The sequence below is a fragment of the Odocoileus virginianus genome, unplaced genomic scaffold (genome assembly GCF_023699985.2).
Source record: "Odocoileus virginianus isolate 20LAN1187 ecotype Illinois unplaced genomic scaffold, Ovbor_1.2 Unplaced_Scaffold_16, whole genome shotgun sequence".
NCBI classification, from domain to species: domain Eukaryota; kingdom Metazoa; phylum Chordata; class Mammalia; order Artiodactyla; family Cervidae; genus Odocoileus; species Odocoileus virginianus.
Genome location: NW_027224278.1, coordinates 275,011 through 295,706, shown reverse-complemented (window position 1 = coordinate 295,706; position 20,696 = coordinate 275,011). Strand labels below are relative to the sequence as shown.

The 20,696-nt window shown below is 41.6% G+C and overlaps 1 protein-coding gene and 1 long non-coding RNA gene across 4 annotated transcripts in view; one reads left to right on the top strand and one right to left on the bottom strand.

Moving 5' to 3' along the window:
- TMLHE (trimethyllysine hydroxylase, epsilon) overlaps positions 1–5,166 on the bottom strand; it is a 58,236-nt gene extending 53,070 nt beyond the window's left edge. For both annotated transcript variants that reach the window (XM_020912584.2, XM_020912585.2), the window contains exon 1: positions 5,034–5,166. The gene's annotated coding sequence lies outside the window, so the exon portion shown is untranslated. The remainder of the gene's footprint in view (positions 1–5,033) is intronic.
- Positions 4,479–20,696, top strand: part of LOC139033550 (uncharacterized) — a 51,607-nt gene continuing 35,389 nt past the window's right edge. The window contains exon 1 of one of the 2 annotated variants that reach the window (XR_011486100.1): positions 4,479–4,886. This is a non-coding gene — a long non-coding RNA (uncharacterized lncRNA). The remainder of the gene's footprint in view (positions 4,887–20,696) is intronic. The other variant, XR_011486101.1, reaches the window with a different exon arrangement.

Here is a 20,696-nt window from a genome sequence, read left to right as displayed (position 1 = left end):
ATAGGGTTCGATCCCTGGCTGGGGAAGATCCCCTGGAGAAGGAAATGGCAACCCATTCCAGTATTCTTGCCTGGACAATCCATGGACAGAGGAGCTTGGTGGGCTGCAGTCCATGGGGTCACAAAGAGATGGACACAACTTACCAATTGAGCACACAGGCACTGGCAACAGATCCCACCAGCTGCACAGTCCAAAAAGAAACCCATCATCAAACCCCAAAGACAATAGACCTGTGACTACAGGTTGGAGGGATCAGATGGATGGGTGTGTGGTCAGGGCAAAGGGAACTGGAATGAGTTTTCCCTAGGAGCCCAGGGCCAAATGAAGAACCTCCTGTTTGCTCAGCTGGGCCAGAAAGTTCTAGAGAATGCAAGAGGAAGGTCAAGAGAACCAAAGCAAGCAGGCCTCGGGGGAAAGCTCCATGGTTTCCTGGCACACTGAGGCCTTCTCAGGTGTTGGGCATCCAGTGGTGGGGCCAGAGATGGTCACTCTACTGGATTCAAAGGGTTCCCCACTCCAACCCTGCTGCCAGCGCCCACACCAGAAGTCCTCCTGGATTGCTCACAGCCAGCTCACCCACTCAGATGGGTAAGGGGCACCATTCTCTCCTGCCTGCCCTGGGGTTGCAAGGAGATGACAGGGCTCAGAGCTCAGGCCTCTGGCATATTTGCATGAGAACACAGCCTGGCCTGGAGAACTGGACTGGGGTGGCACAGGTTTTCCTCTGGGGCTGGCTGTGCTTGCACATGTGTGTGCAAGGATCTGGAGCAGCACTGGCTCATGGAACTTCCTGCCCTGGAGGCAAGGTGGCCTCTCCGAGCTGCCCAGTGAGGTAGCTGGCATCTCTGCAGTGGTGGTTCCTAAGACGTGGCTGGTGCGATGGGGGAACCAACTGTCTCCCTTGGGTTCAAGTCTGAATCACAATTGCCAGTGGCTGCCACAGCAGATGGCATGGGATGGCGCTCTTTGGTCCAGGGGACTCACCATGCCCCCCTGAGCAGGACAGATGTCTTCATCCATCACCAGCCCAGAACGCTACCCTGTCCACTCACAGAGATGACCACCGCCCACCATGGCCCCCACATCAGAAGATGAATGGGTACCCAAGGGCCTGGCACATCTCCCCAGGGCCCCAGTGGGGTAAGGAATGGGAGTCCTGCTCTGCACCTGCACGGTGTCCAGCAAGACTTTCCCAGGGGCCAGTTGCCTGAAAAGTGGACACTGAAGGTCCTCTCTCCAAATGCCCCCAAATTCAGCATTACTTACAATATCCAAAAGATGGAAACAACCTAAGTGTTCACTGATGGAGGAATGGACAAAGAAGATGTGATATGTATATACAATGGCATATTACTCAGCCATAAAGAAGGATGAAATCTTACCATCTTCAATAACACTGATGGGCCAAGAGAGTAGTGTGCTGAATGAGATAAGTCAAAGAGAGAAAGAGAAATACCATATGATTTCAGGTATGTGTCAGATCTAAAAGGCAAAACAAATGAATAAATAAAACAGAAACAGGCTCATAGATACAAAGAACAAACTGGCCATTGCCGGAGAAGAGGGAAGTAATGGGGAATGAGAGAAACAGATAAGGGATCTTAAGAGGTACAAACTTCTGGATACAAAATAAATTAGCTGTGTGGGCATAATGTATACATAGGGAATATAGCCAATAACATTATAGCATCTTTGTATGGTGATAGGTAGTAACTAGACTTCATCATGGTGATAATTTCATAATGTATAGAAATATCAAATCACTATATTACACACCTGGAAGTAATATGGTGTTGTAGGTCATACTGCACGTTAAAAATAGATGGCTTTAGACCACCTACGTCACACCACACACACAAAAGAAGTCAAAATGGATTAGAAATAAATGTAAGATTAAACTATAAAACTTTCAGAAGAACATACAGGAGAAAATCTTGATGACCTTGGATTAAGCAAAGAGTTCTTAGATACAACACCAAAAAGCACAATTTGCAAAAGAAAAATGATAACTTGAGCTTAACCAGAACTCAAAACCTTTGCTTTTCAAAAGGTATCATTAAAAAATGAAAAAACTAAAAAATATTTAAACAATGAAAAGACAAGAAACAGATTAGAAAAAAAAAATATTTTCAAATGATATACCTGATAAAGCAGTTGTATCCTAAATATATTTAAAAAAAAATCTTACATCTCAGTAATAGGAAGGGAAATAACCTAATTGAAAAAATGGGCAAAATATTAAATAGACATTTCTTCAAAGAACATTTACAAATGGACAAGACAGATGAAAGGATGTTCAATATCTTTACATTCGGGAAATGCACATTAAAACTAAAATATTACTTTACATCCACAAGGGCAGTTATACATTTTGTAAGAGGAAAAATGACAAAATATTGGTGAGGATGTAGAGAAATTAGAACTTTTATATGGTGCTGGTGGTGCATGTGAATGTAAACAATGTAAAATTATGTGGGTTAGTGGTTGTTAAGGGGGTTGGGATGGTAATGGGGACTAAGTGCACATGGGCAAGAGAGACATGCTATTGAGGTGATAGAAATAGCTAATGTTGGATGCAGTGATGGTTGCACCACTCAATAAATTTACTAAAAATCCTTGAAGGTACACGCAAAAGGAGTCAAATTTATGGTGTGTAAATTATATCTCAATACAAAATTGTAAAAACACTTTGGGAAGGAGAGAAAAACAGAAAGTTCGTGTGTCTGATTATTCATTAGGGGTCACACGCACCTCATTGAGCTGCTGTATGTTGTTGATGTTCCTGCTGTTGCTGTGGTTATGGTAGGAGTGGAGATTTTCCCATGAGGACTGAGGGTCAAGCAAGGATTTGGGTCCCTTAATACAGTTTTGTAATTAACAGAAAAAGAAAGGGTGTCACTGGGTTGAAATTCTGATTAACAGGGGAGGAAAGAGAAGTGAGTGGGTTTACAAAAAAATATTCAGGATGCAGAAGTGGCAAGAATTTGCACTGATCAGATACTAGGAATGAGGAAGAGTGAAGATGCATCGGACTTAGCATGCTTCAAGTTGAATTCCTGTCGTCCTCTCAAACTTACTGTCCTCCTGCGCTGCTCATCTCAGAGCGTATCAGCATCTTGGCACAGAAGAAGTAGTCATTGATTGTCTTCAGAGTGACAGTGTGAATGAACAGAGTAAAAATATGGCCAAAGCCTCCATGGGGTCCTGCCAAACAGCCAGTCACCCACTGCCAAACAGCTCACCCACGAGGTTGGCTCAGCAGATGTCTAGCAGAAGTTCCCTCTCATCCTATTGATCACTTGGGAGGTCATCAGGTCCCCCATCCTAAAGGACACTCGCATTCATACTGGTGGCCACTCCTTGTTTAAACCCTGTAGGTGTGGCAGAGACCAGATTTTGCCCAAAGCCTGTAAGTTGTCCTGCAAATTCTTTACATATGGGCAATGACAGGTGCATGTACAGCCCATATGACCATGGGGGACATGTGGTGTTGTAGAGAGAGGGTCGCAATGGTGCCCAACTGGTGGATCGGTGTTCACTTTGGCTCCAAGCAGAAAGAGCCTCTTCCCAACAGAAGGGGTGTATTCACCCAGGGCCTGCATCCACCCCACCCCACCTCATCCTGGCAGGCAGAAAACACAGCTGCCAGAAACACTGCAGAGAGTGAGTGATCAGTTTGGATATTTTACTGCTGTTTCCAGGGTTGACAAGCAGAGATACAGAGCTGCTTGTGGTTCCTCATACAGATACTAAAACCAGGAACTGATCCCTCCCAGTCCACCATTCTTCTCAGAAACAGGGGGACATGCAAAAGACGCCCACAGACTCAACCCACCGTTTGAACATTCCCTTCATCATACTGGTTATGAGATAAAGTATAATATCTTTAAGTATCATATAAATACCCTAACCTCTTGTGGTTGTGAAGATTACAGTGTTTTGCATAATATAGGGTTGCCATTATCATTGTCACCAGTTCCTTAATGAGAAGGAATTAGAGAGATAGCATCATGTCCCTCTATAGTGTTTCTAATTCTTTGCCCTTATAGTTAATGCAAAATCAAGTGTAATTTTTAATACAGTGTTTCCTGAAAATACCAAGCTAAGAGGCAACCCTAAAAGACAATTCTACGGGAATTGCATATGAAAGCATTCCTCCTTATGAGAGCTCAGGTCTGTCTTACAGAGTTTGAGTACACAGTTAAGTCACCCAAATCTTTCCGGTTAGACTTTTTGCCAGACAGTGTACAATGCTCATTCAACCCATAAGGTTTTGGACAATGATTTATCATCTGGTTAAACTCTTTAATGGTAAAGCATTCAGAAGGGCATTCTTTAGAGTTAACATTCAACCAAGGCATTGAATTAATGTTTCCAGTTTTCCCAGCAAGCGGTAAAGTAAGCAAGCCTCCTTGGCCTTTGCAGAATTGTTTTCATAACAGAGAAAGATCTCTTGGCCTAACTTCCCCAATGCCCTGCCCTGCTTCTTGCTAGGTTTCCTGCTCCGGAGGGGCCGAGAAAGTGTACCATCTAGGCAGAAAACATTAGCAAGAAAGAGTCGGTGCTGCAAGGTCCTGCAGACAACTGAATTGCAGCTTCCACTGCACTGCCCAGCCAGGCGAAGCATAGAGATGGGAGGGACTCGCTGAAAGCTGGCCCCAGTCAAGGACAGACCCAGGGCGGGGAAGTCTGCTCGAGTTTGAGACTATGTCCTCTGGGCAACAGTCCCAAAGCGAGGCTGCTGCGGCTCTGCAAGCTGTTCCCAAGCACTGGGCCCAGCAAACCACGCGCTGATCTCCGGGCTCCGGGTGGCGCAAGTGCCACCCACCGTGTGACGGAAGCCCTGCGGCAAGGCACGAATGGCCTTCTCCTGTGCCAGGGTGAAGGTAAGTACCACCGCCCCGGGGCCCAAGCAGCCAGGGTGGGGGTGGCCACTCTCTCACTTCCCCAAGCCTGCAAGCCAGCGCCTCGGCCACGCCACTCATCGAACCCACCCAGAACACCCCTTCCCCGCTCCATGGGGCGGGACCCACCTGTGCCAGAGGTCGCGACTCCCGATTCAGCCAAGTGGACGAATCGCAAGCGAGGAGAGCCTCGGAAGGCAGCCCTGCGCCCGCCCTTTTGCTTTTGGTCCGGAAACCGCCAGCCCCTCGCTCCCCCCTCCCCCGGCGCGAGGCCCCATCCCCCGCCCGGAGGCCCCGCCCCGCTCCTTCCGGCCGGGGGGCGGGGCCTCGCGCCGTGCAAGCCACGGATCCTGGGAATCCTCAGGATGGAGACGGGTCGCTGAGGTCGATTCCTAGCAGATTGGGAACCATCAGTCGCAGACAGCAAAATAGATGGACCCATAAAACGATGCGTGTAAGACCCAGGTCGCCTTGCTTGCCTTTTCAGGACTCCGCCTCGGATGCTCCTATTTCCGGTAGTTTTATTGAAGTTCACTGACTTTACCTTCTTTCAATAGACTCCACCGCTCTCTTGAGCTTACGTAAACACAGCACTCACTGCCGGCCTCCCACCAACTCATTGAGGTTGTTCAGGCGCTCGGTCGTGTCCGATCCTTTGTGACCCCGTGGACTGCGGCACGCCAGGCTTCCCCCCAGTTTAGTTGAGCACTTTGAATCCAAGGTCCCGGTACAGTGTTAAGTACAGTTAGCGCTAGAATGGAACGAATCATTAGGAATGCACATCTTAGGCACGCAAACAAGGGAGAACAGTATACATATGACAAAGAAGGACAAATTAAGCTCACTGAAATACTATGTGTGATGGAAATTCAGGGCAAAGGGAAAAACTGAGAGCAACAAATAACAAATGTCATGTATAGACATTGAAAATGGGAGACTGAGCAGTCTCGTAGTTATTGGACATGCAAATTGTTACTCAAAATGGTAATAAAAAAGGAAAGGGTTTATAGAAGTCAGGACCAACAAAGGAAAAAAAAGCCCTTCATACTTTTACCCTGAAATTCTTTCCGCCGAATGCTTTATCCCTAATTGTCTATTTTGAAAATTGCTACTGATTATTTTTGGCTCAATTGAGATACTGCCTCCTCTATGAATCCTTCCTTTTCTTTCCTAGATAAGTGTATATTCTGGTTTTTCATGAGTCCAGTGTGACCAATGGTCTCAAACACAAGCCTCAAGTATACCACTTATCATTCTGGATTATAGTTTCTCTGTTTGCATGCCTGTGTCCCTCCATGAGCAGGTAGCTTCTTGAAAGCTGGAAATTCATATTTTTCAAATTTATTTTCGGAGTCCCTAGCCCAGAACCTAACAAATCTTGTGTGTAGTGAATATTTAGTGAGCATTATCTAGAACCAGTGAGTAGAAAGAAGGCTATAGCTAGGATGTGAATTAATGTACAGAAGAATCACTGAATAAGGTGAGATGATAGACTCAGACTCGTGTTTACTCATGCAGCAAACATTAATGAGTGTCCACTGAACTCCAGGTGCAGTATTAACCACTGAGTTTAAGATGGTAAACAAAAACTGGAGAGAGTTCATGCCCTATGGAGTTTAAAGAGCAAATAGGAATTAGCCAGGCAAACAGGAAAAGGAACATTCCAGATGGAAGGAACAGAATGACCAAAGGTCCTGTAATAGGAAAAAGCATGACGATAGCAACTAGAGTGACAAGATTGATAAGGGGAAGTCGAAATCAAAAGGTAGAAAGTACCCAGGAAGAGGCCAGAGGTTGATAGATAAAGCCTGTTTAAAAGCTGGGGGAAAATAAGCCATTTGCCTTAATAATAGTAACCAACATTTATTAAATTTGCCACCATAGGCCAAAGGCTGAACTAAGTGTTTATAAAATTTAAGATAGATAATATTATTATCCTTGCTTTAAGGATAAGGATATCTTTGCTTTAAGGATAAGGACACTGGGGCTCAGAGAAATTAAGCAGTTTTATAAGGATCACACAGTAGTTAAGTGTCAGGGCTGACACTGAAACCTAGGTAATCAGGCTCCATGGAAACAGTGAGAAACTTTATTTTCTTGGGCTGCAAAATCACTGCAGATGGTGACTGCAGCCATGAAATTAAAAGATGCTTGCTCCTTGGAAGAAAAGCTATGACCAATCTAGACAGCATATTAAAAAGCAAAGACATTACAGAGCGAAGTAAGCCAGAAAGATAAAGACCATTACAGTATACTAACACATATATATGGAATTTAGAAAGATGGTAACGATAACCCTATATGCAAAACAGAAAAAGAGACTCAGATGTATAGAACAGACCTGTGGACTCTGTGGGAGAAGGCGAGGGTGGGATGTTTCAAGAGAACAGCATTGAAACATGTATATTATCTAGGGTGAAACAGATCACCAGCCCAGGTTGGGTGCATGAGACAAGTGCTCGGGCCTGGTGCACTGGGAAGACCCAGAGGGATCGGGTAGAGAGGGAGGTGGGAGGGGGGACCGGGATGGGGAATACATGTAAATCCATGGCTAATTACATTTCAATGTATGACAAAAACCACTGCAATGATGTAAAGTAATTAGCCTCCAACTAATAAAAATAAATGGAAAAAGAAAAGAAAAGGAGCAGTTCATTGTAGAAAACTAATAAAATTAGTAAAATTGACAAAAGCAAAAAAAATAAATAAATAAAAAGCAAAGACATTACTTTGCCAACAAAGGTCTGTCTAGTCAAAGCTATGGTTTTTCCAGTAGTCATGTATGGATGTGAGAGTTGGACCATAAAGAAAGCTGAGCACCAAAGAATTGATGCTTTTGAACTGTGGTGTTGGAGAAGACTCTTGAGAGTCCCTTGGACTGCAAGGAGATCCAACCAGTCCATCCTAAAGGAAATCAGTCCTGAATAGTCATTGGAAGGACTGATGCTGAAGCTGAAACTCCAATACTTTGGCCACCTGATGTGAAGAGCTGACTCATTGGAAAAGACCCTGATGCTGGGAAAGATTGAAGGCAGGAGGAGAAGGGGACGACAGAGGATGAGATGGTTGGATGGCATCACCAACTCAATGGACATGAGTTTGAGCAAGCTCTGGGAGATAGTGAAGGACAGGGAAGCCTGGTGTGCTGCAGTCCATGGGGTCACAAAGAGTCAGATAAGACTGAACAAGGTGTTAGTTATGATTCTGTTATAATTGCTTAATTGTTGGTTTCCCTTATTATGATATGTGTGTGTTTATGTGAAGCAGGTAATATAGTGTCTAGGACAGAGTGGGAACTTAAAGAACATTTGTTGAATGAGTGAGTTAATATCTGATTAGTAATCAATAGTTGTAAATTGCTACAAAATAAGAAAAGGAAAAACCAACAGTAATATCTGGGTCATTTTATGTTTTAACCACCCTGGCCTGCCTTCCTTTATGTTGCTAGAACTCACCAGGCCTGTTCCTTCTCTGACTCAAAAAATATAATCTGCTCATCTATTTATCTCCATTTGTACTGCTAATATTTGAGGCCAAGTGTTGGCAAATTTTTTCAAAGGGTCAGATAGTAAATATTTAGGCTTTGTGGGGCACACACAATCTCTGTCTGCCACCATTCAAATCCACATTCATTGACCAAAAGCAGTCATAGGTAATATTTAGATGATGAGTGTGGATATATTCCCATTAAAATTTATTTATGAAAATAGACAGGAGGCAGAATTAGGCCTGTAGGCCCTAATTTGATGGTTGAGCTTCCCACGTGAAGCAGTGGTAAAGAATCTACCTGCAATGCAGGAGACATAGGAGATGTAGGTTCGATCCCTGGGTCAGGAAGATCCCCTGGAGGAGGAAATGGCAACCCATTCTAGTATTCTTGCCTGGGAATCCCATGGACAGAGGAGCCTGGCAGGCTACAGTCCATGGGTTTCCACAGAGTCAGACACGGCTTAGTGATTGAGCATGCATGCATGCTCTAGCCTAAATTGGGCTGTTGTATAGGAATGATGTATGGGAGCCATCATCTTTGGTCAACATCTACATCTTGGTTTTATCAGCATTTTAGTGAAGGCTTTGTGCTTTCTATTGCTGTTCATAACCTTGAGAATTGTTGAAAAGTGATTCAAAGTGTGTATTGCAATTTTGAATTTTTATTCATCAAAATGATCTCTAAAAGAATCAACCACTTTGATTCTTTGAAATGAATTTCAAATCTTTGAAATTTCTAATCTTTGAAATGTTAGAAAAGAAATTTCTAATCTTTGAAAGTTTACAAAAGAAAGAAAATGAAGATTAATAATAAAAGTAACTTTTATTATGTAAGTAAAAGTGATTTTAGCCAGAAAATAAATATTCTGCACACAGTACAACATTGAATTTGGTTGAGGCTTTGGTCTATAAAACTAATTCTAGTCTATATACAAAACACATGAATCCTGAAAGTTTTCAGAGTAAATTGTTTAGGCCATACAAAATTTCCCTCATCTACTGATGGATAAAAATTGTGTAAAAGCTGAAAATTATATTAATTTTGTGTATGAGAATATGAACAGGATATGGACATTTCTGACTCTCATCAGGAATACAGTTCTGCACAAACTTAGTAGCCTGTACAGTAAGTTTGGCACTGTAAAGGCATTTTAGTAGTTTAAAGGCACACATGGGATTCTCCAATGAGAATGCTGGAGCAGGTTGTCATGCCCTCCTCCAGGGGATCTTCCTGTCCCAGGGATCAAACTCAGGTCTCCTGCATCTCCTGCACTGCAGACAGATTCTTTATTGCTGAGCCTCCTAAAGAACATGTTTTTAAACTTTGATGTCCTCCTCTTAATCTGCCTTATGTTGGTTTAATTCTTTCTCCAAACAGAAGAACCTAGAAGGGTAGAAGAAAATCTGTCCCTCCCTGATAGGGACACATAGTGATATTGTGCAGGGCCCTGTGGGGCTCTGGGGCACAAAGCCTGCGTCCTCCATTTCTTTGATGATAGGAAACAGCCTTCACTCACGCTCCTTGACCCACTGTGAGTTCCAATGGGCAGATTCAAGCAGTTGTTAATTAGGGAAGGGAGGGGATGTGAGACCAGGGAGAAACAAACAGTCAAGAGCAGCCTTGGGATAGGGTCCTGGTTTCCCCATCAATGGATACACACAACAATATCTTTGATTTGCTTTACAGATATGGAAACCCTCTCAATGTGGGAGCAGTTAGCAATTAACAACTGTATGCTGCCCACAAGCATGTAGACCCCAGGCCAGTTGGACCTGAAGGTTGATGATGCTGACTCCCACTTATTTCACCATCAACCCATCAGAAGAGTGTCCACCAGCTGATCACAACCTCCTCTTTGAAAAATTACTGTAAAACTTCTCACTATCTCTCCCAAGTGAGGACACATGGTTTTGGGGGCATTAACCCACTATGTCTCCCTTTGCCTGGCAAAGCAATAAAGTTATTCTTTTCTACAAAAAAAGGCACAAAAACCTACCTGCAAATAACTTAAGTGAAAGAGAAAAATTTACGGAAAGATAATGGGCTCTCTCACAAAAAGGTAGGAGTGGAATATTCAGAACTTGGAAAGGACAAGGTACAGTTAGGCCTCAAGAATGATCAAAACCAAGGGTTCAAATGTTATTAAGATTCTCTATCATTCTTTAATTTAGTCTTCCTCATACATTTATTTGTACATTCTCTTTCTCTCTCTCCCCCTCTCTTTTTCTCTCCCTTTCTCTACCCCTCTGCCCCTTCTGCCAAAGTTGCTTTTGTTTCTCAAGTCCATGCAACAGGAAATATGATTACTGACACCTCCCTAAATTTTCATCCTACAGCTTCAATCACTGGTTGGATCATCAGGGTGATGGTAGCCTCGTAGAATGAGCTTGGGAGTGTTCCTCCCGCTACAAATGTTCGAAAGAGTTTCAGAAGCCTTCTATAAATGTCTGATAGAATTCACCTGTGAAGCCATGTGGTCCTGAACTTTTGTTTGTTGGAAGATTTTTAATCACAGTTTTCAATTTCATTACTTGTGATTGGTCTGTTTCATATTTTCTATTTCTTCCTGGTTCAGTCTTGGGAGATTGTACCTTTCTAAGAATTTGTCCATTTCTTCCAGGTTGTCCATTTCATTGGCATATAGTTGCTTGAAATAGTCTCTTGTAATCTTTTGTATTTCTGTGGTGTCTGTTGTAACTTCTCCTTTTTAATTTCTAATTAGATTGATTTGAACCATCTCCCTTTTTTTCTGGATGAGTCTGACAATTTGTTGTAAATCCTACAAAGTTAGCCAAGGTACCCAACTAACACAATTGGCTACATAGTACTGTACTTTAAGAGGTTTATAATACTTTTCACACAAATAATATATTATTTCATTTTTTATGGCTAAGTAGTATTCCATTGTCTATATGAAATACATGCACATCTTCTCTATCCATTCATCTGTTGATGGTAGAATATCCCTGTTCTTAAGTAATACACATTGAAATATTTAAGGGGAAAAGAGGCATGAGGTCAGTGACTTACTCTCAGATGGTTTAGAAAGTAATAATAATACCAAAGATTAAATATATACACACAAATATATCTTTGTAAATATAAATATGTACAGAAACATGTATAAATATTTACATAGAGAGGAAGAGAGAGAGGGATAAAGTAATAAAGCAAGTATTTGCAAAATGTTAACAATTAGTAAATCTGCGTGAAAGATGTACCCAAGACCCTCATACTGTTTAGTTTCCTAAATGAAACTCACCTGTAAATGTAAATTATTTCAAAGTAAAAAGTTAAAATTAAATATAATCAAGAAAAAAGTATATGAAAATATTAGTGTAAAATAATGATTCTTCAAGTGTGGTACTGGACTTCTGGGTCCTTATCTATTAGAAAGTTGTTAGAAATGCAAATTCTCCCATCCTACCTCAGACCTATTGAATAAGAACTCTGGTGTTGGAACTCAGCAACCTGTGTTGTAACAGCTCTCCAGGAATTCTGATATATGGTAAAGTTTGAAAACCACCAGAATAAAGATATCATTAGAATAAAAATGAAACCTTTCTAAATAGCAAAAGATATATCAAAAAGTAAAGTGAAATATTTTATGTGCATAATACACACTCACATGCACACATGTATTCATAGACCAAAATTACAAACCCTCCTCCCAAAGTTACTATTTATAATAGGAACAAAAATTACAAGGTATATTAAAATAAATCCTATAAAAGATGTAATGTTTTTAGAAAGATAATTATAAAACTTTAGAAAAATTTAAAAGACCCATGTGAATATAAGTTATAATATATTCATGAGGGAAGATTCATTGTTATAAACTTACTTTTTTCAAATTATTCTACACATTAAATGAAAATACAATCAAGATATCAATAGAATTTTATTCTTACAGAACTTGACATGCTGATACTAAAATTCATCCTATAATTCATGTAGAAGAGAAAATAGATAAAAAGTCATGGAACTTTGGAAGAATAAGTATAAAGAACTTATATTAGTAGATAGCAAAATTTACTACAAATCCATAATAACGAAACAGTATAGTATTAAGGCACACATGAATAGACAAATAACTGATGGAGAAAATAATGAACTTATAAGCAGAACTATGTATAAATGTAATCTTATTATATGACACATAGAGAACAATAAGTCAGTGGGTGAAATGATTGACTCTTCAATAAACGGGATTAGGATAACTGGCTCTTAGGGAAACAGATAAATTTAGATGAGTACCTCACACCACTCACAGACATTTAAGAATTTAATTTCTGAGTTAAATCCTAAGAAAAAGCATATATATGTATATACACACATACACAAACACACATAGATATATATAGTTAAAGTGAATGGACTAGATCTATTTTTAACAATATAGATACATCACAAAAACATAAAATTAAGTGAAAAAAGTAACTTTTAAAAGGTGTATCCAATATGAAACCATTTATATATACATGAAGTTGTATATATACATTATATATTACAGTAAGTCTCCTACATATGAATGAGTTCTGTTCCGAAATCATGTTCGTAAGTCCTATTTGTTTGTAAGTCCAACAAAGTTAGCCTAGGTACCCAACTAACACAATCAGCTATATAGTACTGTACTGTAATAGGTTTATAATACTTTTCACACAAATAATACGTAAACTGTAAACAAAAAAATAAAGGGAACATTTTTAATCTACAGCACAGCACCTTGAAAAGTGCAGTAGTGCAGTACAACAGCTGGCATCCAGGAGCTGGCATCCAGTGAATAGGCAAGAAGGGTTACTGACTAGAGGAAGGAGATGAGGTTCGAGATAGTAGAGCCAAAAGGTCAAGAGCAGTAGGAGACAGAGGGTGAGCTGCAATGTCATTGATGCCACAGTGTCTGGCTCCTTGCTGAACTCAATTCTATCCACCTTCTTGAAGAAACAATCCAGTGATGTCTGAGTAGTTACTCTTTATTTCTTGATAGATGACACAGTAGCAGTGGATTGCATTCTGAACACCTGCTGCAACATTCATGTACCATTCTAGGTTCAGGTCCTGTGCTTCAAAAACTAACAATGCCTCCTCAGATAAAGAAAATCCCCTTGCCATTTGCTGTGTTGTAAACCTCACTGGTTCTTCACTTACATTCTTCACTTACTTCTTCCTCTGGTCTTTCTGTCCTTTCTCTGGGCCTCCAATTCTAATAAGTTGAAAGGAAATGTAAGTTCAGTTCAGTTCAGTTGCTCAATTGTGTCTGACTCTTTGCAACCCCATGGACTGTAGCACACCAGGCTTCCCTGTCGATCACCAACTCCCAGAGCTTGCTCAAACTCATGTCCATCGAATTGGTGATGCCATCCAACCATCCTCAAGAGTCTTCTCCAATACCACAGTTCAAAAGCATCAATTCTTCGGCACTCAGCTTTCTTTATGGTCCAAATCTCACATCCATACATGACTACTGGAAAAACCATAGCTTTGATTAGACAGACCTTTGTTGGCAAAGTAATGTCTCTGCTTTTTAATATGCTGTCTAGGTTGGTCATAACTTTTCTTCCAAGGAGCAAGCATCTTTTAATTTCATGGCTGCAGTCACCATCTTCAGTGATTTTGGAGCCCAAAAAATAAAGTCTGTCACTGTTTCCATTGTTTCCCCATCTATTTGCCATGAAATGATGGGACTGGATGCTATGATCTTAAGCCAACTTTTTCACTCTCCCCTTTCACTTTCATCAATAGGCTGTTTAGTTCTTCTTCTATTTCTGCCATAAGGGTGGTGTCATCTGCATATCTGAGGTTATTGATATTTCTCCTGGCAATCTTGATTCCAGCTTGTGCTTCATCCAGTCCAGCATTTCACATGATGTACTCTGAATATAAGTTAAATAAGCAGGGTGACAATATACAGCCTTAATGTCAAGGCTGTAAGGAAGTGTAACGTTAGTGACAAGAAAATGAGGGAACTCCTATCTATCTGGTGGCTTTTGTTACCCCAGTAAAAGAGGTAAATTTATCTGCTGGGAGGATGGTTGTATGTGATATGTATGTGTTATTTCTGTTCATCAAGAGATACTATTAATAGAAGGGAAAGGAAATCCACAGAGTAGAAGATAATTGTAATATGTACAAACCATATGGCAATATGGCAAACCACCCCAGTATACTTGCCACGAGAACCTCATGAACTGTATAAAAAGACAAAAAGATATGACACCGAAAGATGAGTCCCCCAGGTCAGAAGGTGTCCAATATGCTACTGGGGAAGAGTGGAGGACAACTACTAATAGCCCCAGAAAGAATGAAGTGGCTGGGCCAAAACAGAAATGATGCTCAGTTGTGGATGTGTCTGGTGATGGAAAGTAAAATCCAATGCTTCAAAAAACAGTATTGCATAGGAACCTGGAATGTTAGGTCCATGAATCAAGGTAAATTGGACATGGTCAAGCAGGAGATGGCAAGAGTGAACATTGACATCTTAGGAATCAGTGAACTAAAATGGATGGGAATGGGCAAATTTAATTCAGATGACCATTATATCTACTACTGTGGGCAAGAATCTCATAGAGAAGAAATGGAGTAGCCCTCATAGTCAACAAAAGAGTCTGAAATGCAGTACTTGGGTGCAACCTCAAAAATGACAGAATGATCTCAGTTTGTTTCCAAGGCAAGCCATTCAACATCACAGTAATTCAAGTCTATGCCCCTACCACTGATGCTGAAGAAGCTGAAGTTGATCAGTTCTATGAAGACCTAGAAGACCTCCTAGAACTAACACCAAAAAAGATGCTCTATTCATCATTGGGGACCAGGATGCAAAAGTAAGAAGTCAAGAGATACCTGGAGTAACAAGCAAGTTTGGCCTTGGGAAAAAAAAATGAAGCAGGACAAAAGTTCACTGAATTCTGCCAACAGATAGCACGGGTCATAGCAAATAGCCTTTTCCAGCAACACAAGAGACAACTTTACACATGGACATCACCAAATGGTCAATACCAAAATCAAATTGATTACATTCTTTGTAGCCAAAGATGAAAGTGAAAAAGCTGGCTTAAAATTCAACATTCAAAAGAATGAAGATCATGACATCTGGTCCCATCACTTCATGGCAAATAGATGGGAAACAATGGAAACCATGACAGACTTTATTTTCTTGGGCTCCAAAATCACTGCAGATGGTGACTGCAGCCATGAAATTAAAAGACGTTTGCTCCTTGGGAGATAAGCTGTGACCCACCTAGACAGCATATTAAAAAGCAGAGACATTGCCAACAAAGGTCCATCTAGTCAAAGCTATGGTTTTTCCAGTAGTCATGTATGGATGTGAGAGTTGGACCATAAAGAAAGCTGAGTGCCAAAGAATTGATGCTTTTGAGCTGTGGTGTTGGAGAAGACTCTTGAGAGTCCCTTGGACTGCAAGGAGATCAAACCAGTCAATCCTAAAGGAATCAGTCCTGAGTGTTCATTTGAAGGACTGATGCTGAAGCTGAAACTCCAATACTTTGGCCACCTGATGCAAAGAGCTGACTCATTGGAAAAGACCCTGATGCTGGGAAAGATTGAAGGCAGGAGGAGAAAGGGACGACAGAGAATGAGATGGTTGGATGGCATCACCGACTTGATGGACATGAGTTTGAGCAAGCTCCAGGAGTTGGTGATGGACAGGGAAGCCTGGTGTGCTGCAGTCCATGGGCTCGCAAAGAGTCAGACATGACTGAGTGACTGAACTGATCTGAACTGAGCCAAAGATGGAGAAGCTCTATACAGTCAGCAAAAACAATACCTGGAGCTGACTGTGGCTCAGATCATCAGCTTCTCATAGCAAAATTCAGACTTAAACTAAAGAAAGCGGGAAAACCACTAGGCCAGCCAGGTATGACTTAAATCAAAATCCCCTATGAATATGCAGTGGAGGTGATGAATAGATTCAAAGGATTAGATCTAGTAAACAGTGTGCCTGAAGAACTATGGACAGAGGTCCATAATATTGTACAGGAGGCAGCAAACAAAACCATCCCAAAGAAAAAGAAAAGCAAGAAGGCAAAGTGGTTATCTGAGGAGGCTTTACAAATAGCTGAAGAAAGAAGAGAAGTGAAAAGCAAGGGAGAAAGGGAAAGGTACATCCAACTAAATGCAGAGTTCCAAAGAATAGCAAGGAGAGACAAGAAGGCCTTCTTCAATGAACAGTGCATAAAACTAGAAGAAAACAACAGAAGGGGAAAGACTAGAGATCTCTTTAGGAAAATTGGAGCTATCAAGGGAACATTTTTTCCCAAAAGATGGGCACAATAAAAGACAGAAATGGTAGAGACCTAGTAGACACTGAAGAGATCAAGAAGAGATGGAAAGAATACACAGAAGAACTGTACAAAAAAGATCTTAATGAACCAGATAACTACAATGGTGTGGTCAGTCACCCAGAGCCAGACATTCTGGAGTGTGAAGTCAAGTGGGCCTTAGGAAGCACTGCTGTTAATAAAGCTAGTGGATGTGATGTTAATTCCTAGTAGAGCTATTCAAAACCCTAAAAGATGATGCTATCAAAGTGTTGCACTCAATATGTCAGCAAATCTGGAAGACCCAGCAGTGGCCACAGGATTATTCATAATTCCCAAGAAGGATAGTACTAACAACTCTGCTAACCATCGGACAATTGCACTCATCTTCCATGCTAGTAAGGTCATGCTTAAAATCTTGCATGCTAGGCTTCAGCATTATGTGAACCAAGAACTTCCAGATGTCCAAGCTGGGTTTAAAAAAGCAGAAGAACCAGAGATCAAATTGCCAGCATTCACTGGATCATAGAGAAAGCAAGGGAATTCCAGAAAAACATCTACCTCTGTTTCATCAACTATGCTAAAGCCTTTGACTGTGTGGATCATAACAAACTGTGGAAAGCTCTTAAAGAGATGGGAATACCAGATCATCTTACCTGTCTCCTGAGAAACCTGTATGCAGGTCAAGAAGCAACAGTTAGAATGCTGTATGGAACAACTGATTGGTTCAGGATTGAGAAAGGAGTATGACAGGGCTGTCTGCTGTCACCCTGTTTATTTAACCTATATGCTGAGCACATCATGAGAAATGCCAGGCTGGATGAGTTACAAGCTGGAATCAAGATAGGCAGGAGAAACATCAACAACCTCAGATATGTGGATGATACCACTCTAATGGCAGAAAGTGAAGAGGAACTAAAGAGCCTCTTGATGAGGGTGAAGGAGGAGAGTGTGAAAGAGCTGGCTTAAAACTAAATATTAAAAAAACTAAGATCATGGCATCCAGGTCCATTACTTCATGGCAAATAGAAAGGGAAAATGTGGAAGTAGTGACAGATTTCCTCTTCTTGGGCTCTAAAATCACTGTGGATGGTGACTGCAGCCATGAAATCAGAAGACATTTGCTTCTTGGCAGGAAAGCTATGACAAACCTAGACAGTGTGTTGAAAAGCAGACACATCACTCTGCTGACAAAGGTCCATATAGTCAAGGCTATGGTCTTCCCAGTGGTCATGTACAGTTGTGAGAGCTGGACCATAAAGAAGGCAGAATGCCAAAGAATTGATGCTTTCAAACTGTGGTGCTGGAGAAGACTCCTGAGAGTCCCTTGGACAGCAAGGAGATCAAACAGTCAATCTTAAGGGAAATCAACCCTGAATACTCACTGGAAGGACTGATGCTGAAGCTGAAGCTCCAGTATTTTGGTCACCTGATGTGAACAGCTGACTCATTGGAAAAGTCCCTGATGCTGGGAAAGATTGAGGCAGAAGGAGAAGAGGGCATCAGAGGATGAGATGGCTGGATGGCATCACTGATGCAATGGACATGAACTTGGGCAAACTTCGGGAGATGGTGAGGGACAGGGAGGCCTGGCATGCTGCAGTCCATGGGGTCACAAAGAGTGGCAGGACTGGATGACTGAACAGCAACAGCATCAACAAGAAAATAATTGTAATATATATATATGGTAAAGGGCTCCTGTTCAGAATATATGACACTTAGAAATCAACTAAAAAAGATAATAGCCCAATTAAAATGTGGGAAAGCCCTGACCAGATACATATCAAAAGAAGATACCCAAGTAACCAATAAACATATTAAAAAGATGCTTAACATCAAGAAATGCATATTAAACAACTAAACAATGTGTCTGCTGTTCATCCACCAAAATGGCTTAAACAGTAGATAATATCAAGTGTTAACAAGTTTGTTGAATAGTTGGAATTTTATACATTGCTGGTGAGGGTATAAAGTGAAATAACTTCTTTTAAAAGTATTTGACAATATCTACTAAAGCTGAGGGCTTCCCTGGTGGTTCAGTGGTAAAGAATCTGCCTGCAATGCAGGAGATGCAAGAGATGCCAATTCAATCCCTGGGTCGGAAAGACCCCTGGAGGGGGGCATGGCAACCCACTCAGTATTCTTGCTGGGAAAATCCCATGGAGAGAGGAGCCTGGTGGGCTACAGTCCATGGGGTTGCAAAGAGTCAGACATGACTGAAACAACTGTGCACACATGCACTAAAGCTGAAAGTCTGAATAAATACTTAGTGATTTCACTCCTAAATATATACCCAACAGAAAGAAACTGTGGGCTTCTCTGGTGGTCCAGTGTTTAAGAGTCTGTCTTGCAATTCATGGGACACCAGTTTGATCCCTGACCTGGGAGGTTCCTACCTGCCACTGAGCAGCTAAGCCCATGCACCACAACTACTGAGCCAGTGCTCTAGAGCCCATGTGCTACAACTATTGACCTGCCCTAGAGTCCATGCTCTGCAACAAGAGAAGCCACCACAATTAGAGGCCTGTGTGATGCAAATAGAGACTAGCCCCCACTCTCCACAACTAGAGAAAAGTACACATGCAGCAACCAAGACTCAGCACAGCCAAAAATAAATAAATCTTAAAAAAAAAGAAATTATGCATGTTTACCCCCAAAACATGTGTATGACTGATGAGAAAAGCATCATTTTTAATAGCCCCAAACTGGAAACCACTCAAAAGTCCATCAATAATACCATGAATAAAACTGCCTGCAATGCAGGAGTCACAGGTTTGATCCCTGGGTTGGGGAGATCCCGTGGAGGAAGAAATGGCCACGCATTCCAGTATTCTTCCCTGGAAAATCCTATAGACAGAAGAGCCTGGCAGGCTACAGTCCATGGAGTCACAAAGTCAGTCAGTCAGTTCAGTCGCTCAGTTTTGTCTGACTCTTTGTGACCCCATGAACTGCAGCATGCCAGGCTTCCCTGTCCTTCACCAACTCCTGGAGCTTGCTCAAACTCATGTCCATTGAGTCAGTGATGCCATTCAACCATCTCATCCTCTGTTGTCCCCTTGGCAAATAATGTCTCTGCTTTTTAATATGCTGTCTAGGTTTGTCATAGCTTTTCTTCCAAGGAGCAAGCATCTTTTAATTTCATGGCTGCAGTCACCATCTGCAGTAATTTTGGAGCCCAAGAAAATAAAGTCTGTCATGTTTCCATTGTTTCCCCATCTACCTGCCATGAAGTGATGGGACCAGATGTCATGATCTTCTTTAAAATTTTTTATTATGTTTATTTATTTTTCATTGATTGATGATTTCTTTACAATATTGATTTGAAATATGTCACATATCAACATGAATTAGCCATAGGTGTACATATGTCCCTTCCCTCTTGAACCTCCCTCCCACCTCCCACTCCATCCCACCCTTCTAGGTTATCACAGAGCCCCAGTTTGAGCTCCCTGAGTCATATAGCAATTCCCATTGGCTACCTATTTGCATATGTGAGTGTATATGCTTCCATGCTGCTCTCTCCATTTCTTTTCAGTTTAATTAATTAATTTATTTTTTACTTTACAATATTGTATTGGTTTTGCCATACATTGACATGAATCTGCCATGGGTGTACATGTGTTCCCCATCCTGAACCCCCCTCCCACCTCCCTCCCCATCCCATCCCTCTGGGTCATCCCAATGCACCAGCCCTGAGCACTGAATGTTAAGTTTTAAGCCAGCTTTTTCACTCTCCTCTTTCACTTTCATCAAGACACTCTTTAGTTCCTCTTCGCTTTCTGCCATGGGGTCGCAAAGTTCAGTTCAGTTCAGTCACTCAGCCTGTCTGACTGCGACCCCATGAACCGCAGCACACCAGGCCTCCCTGTCCATCACCAACTCCCGGAATTTACCCAAACTCATGTCCATTGAGTCAGTGATGTCATTTAACCATCTCATCCTCTGTCGTCCCCTTCTCCTCCTGCCTTCAATCTTTCCCAACATCAGGGTCTTTTCACTTTCATCAAGAGACTCTAGTTCTTCTTC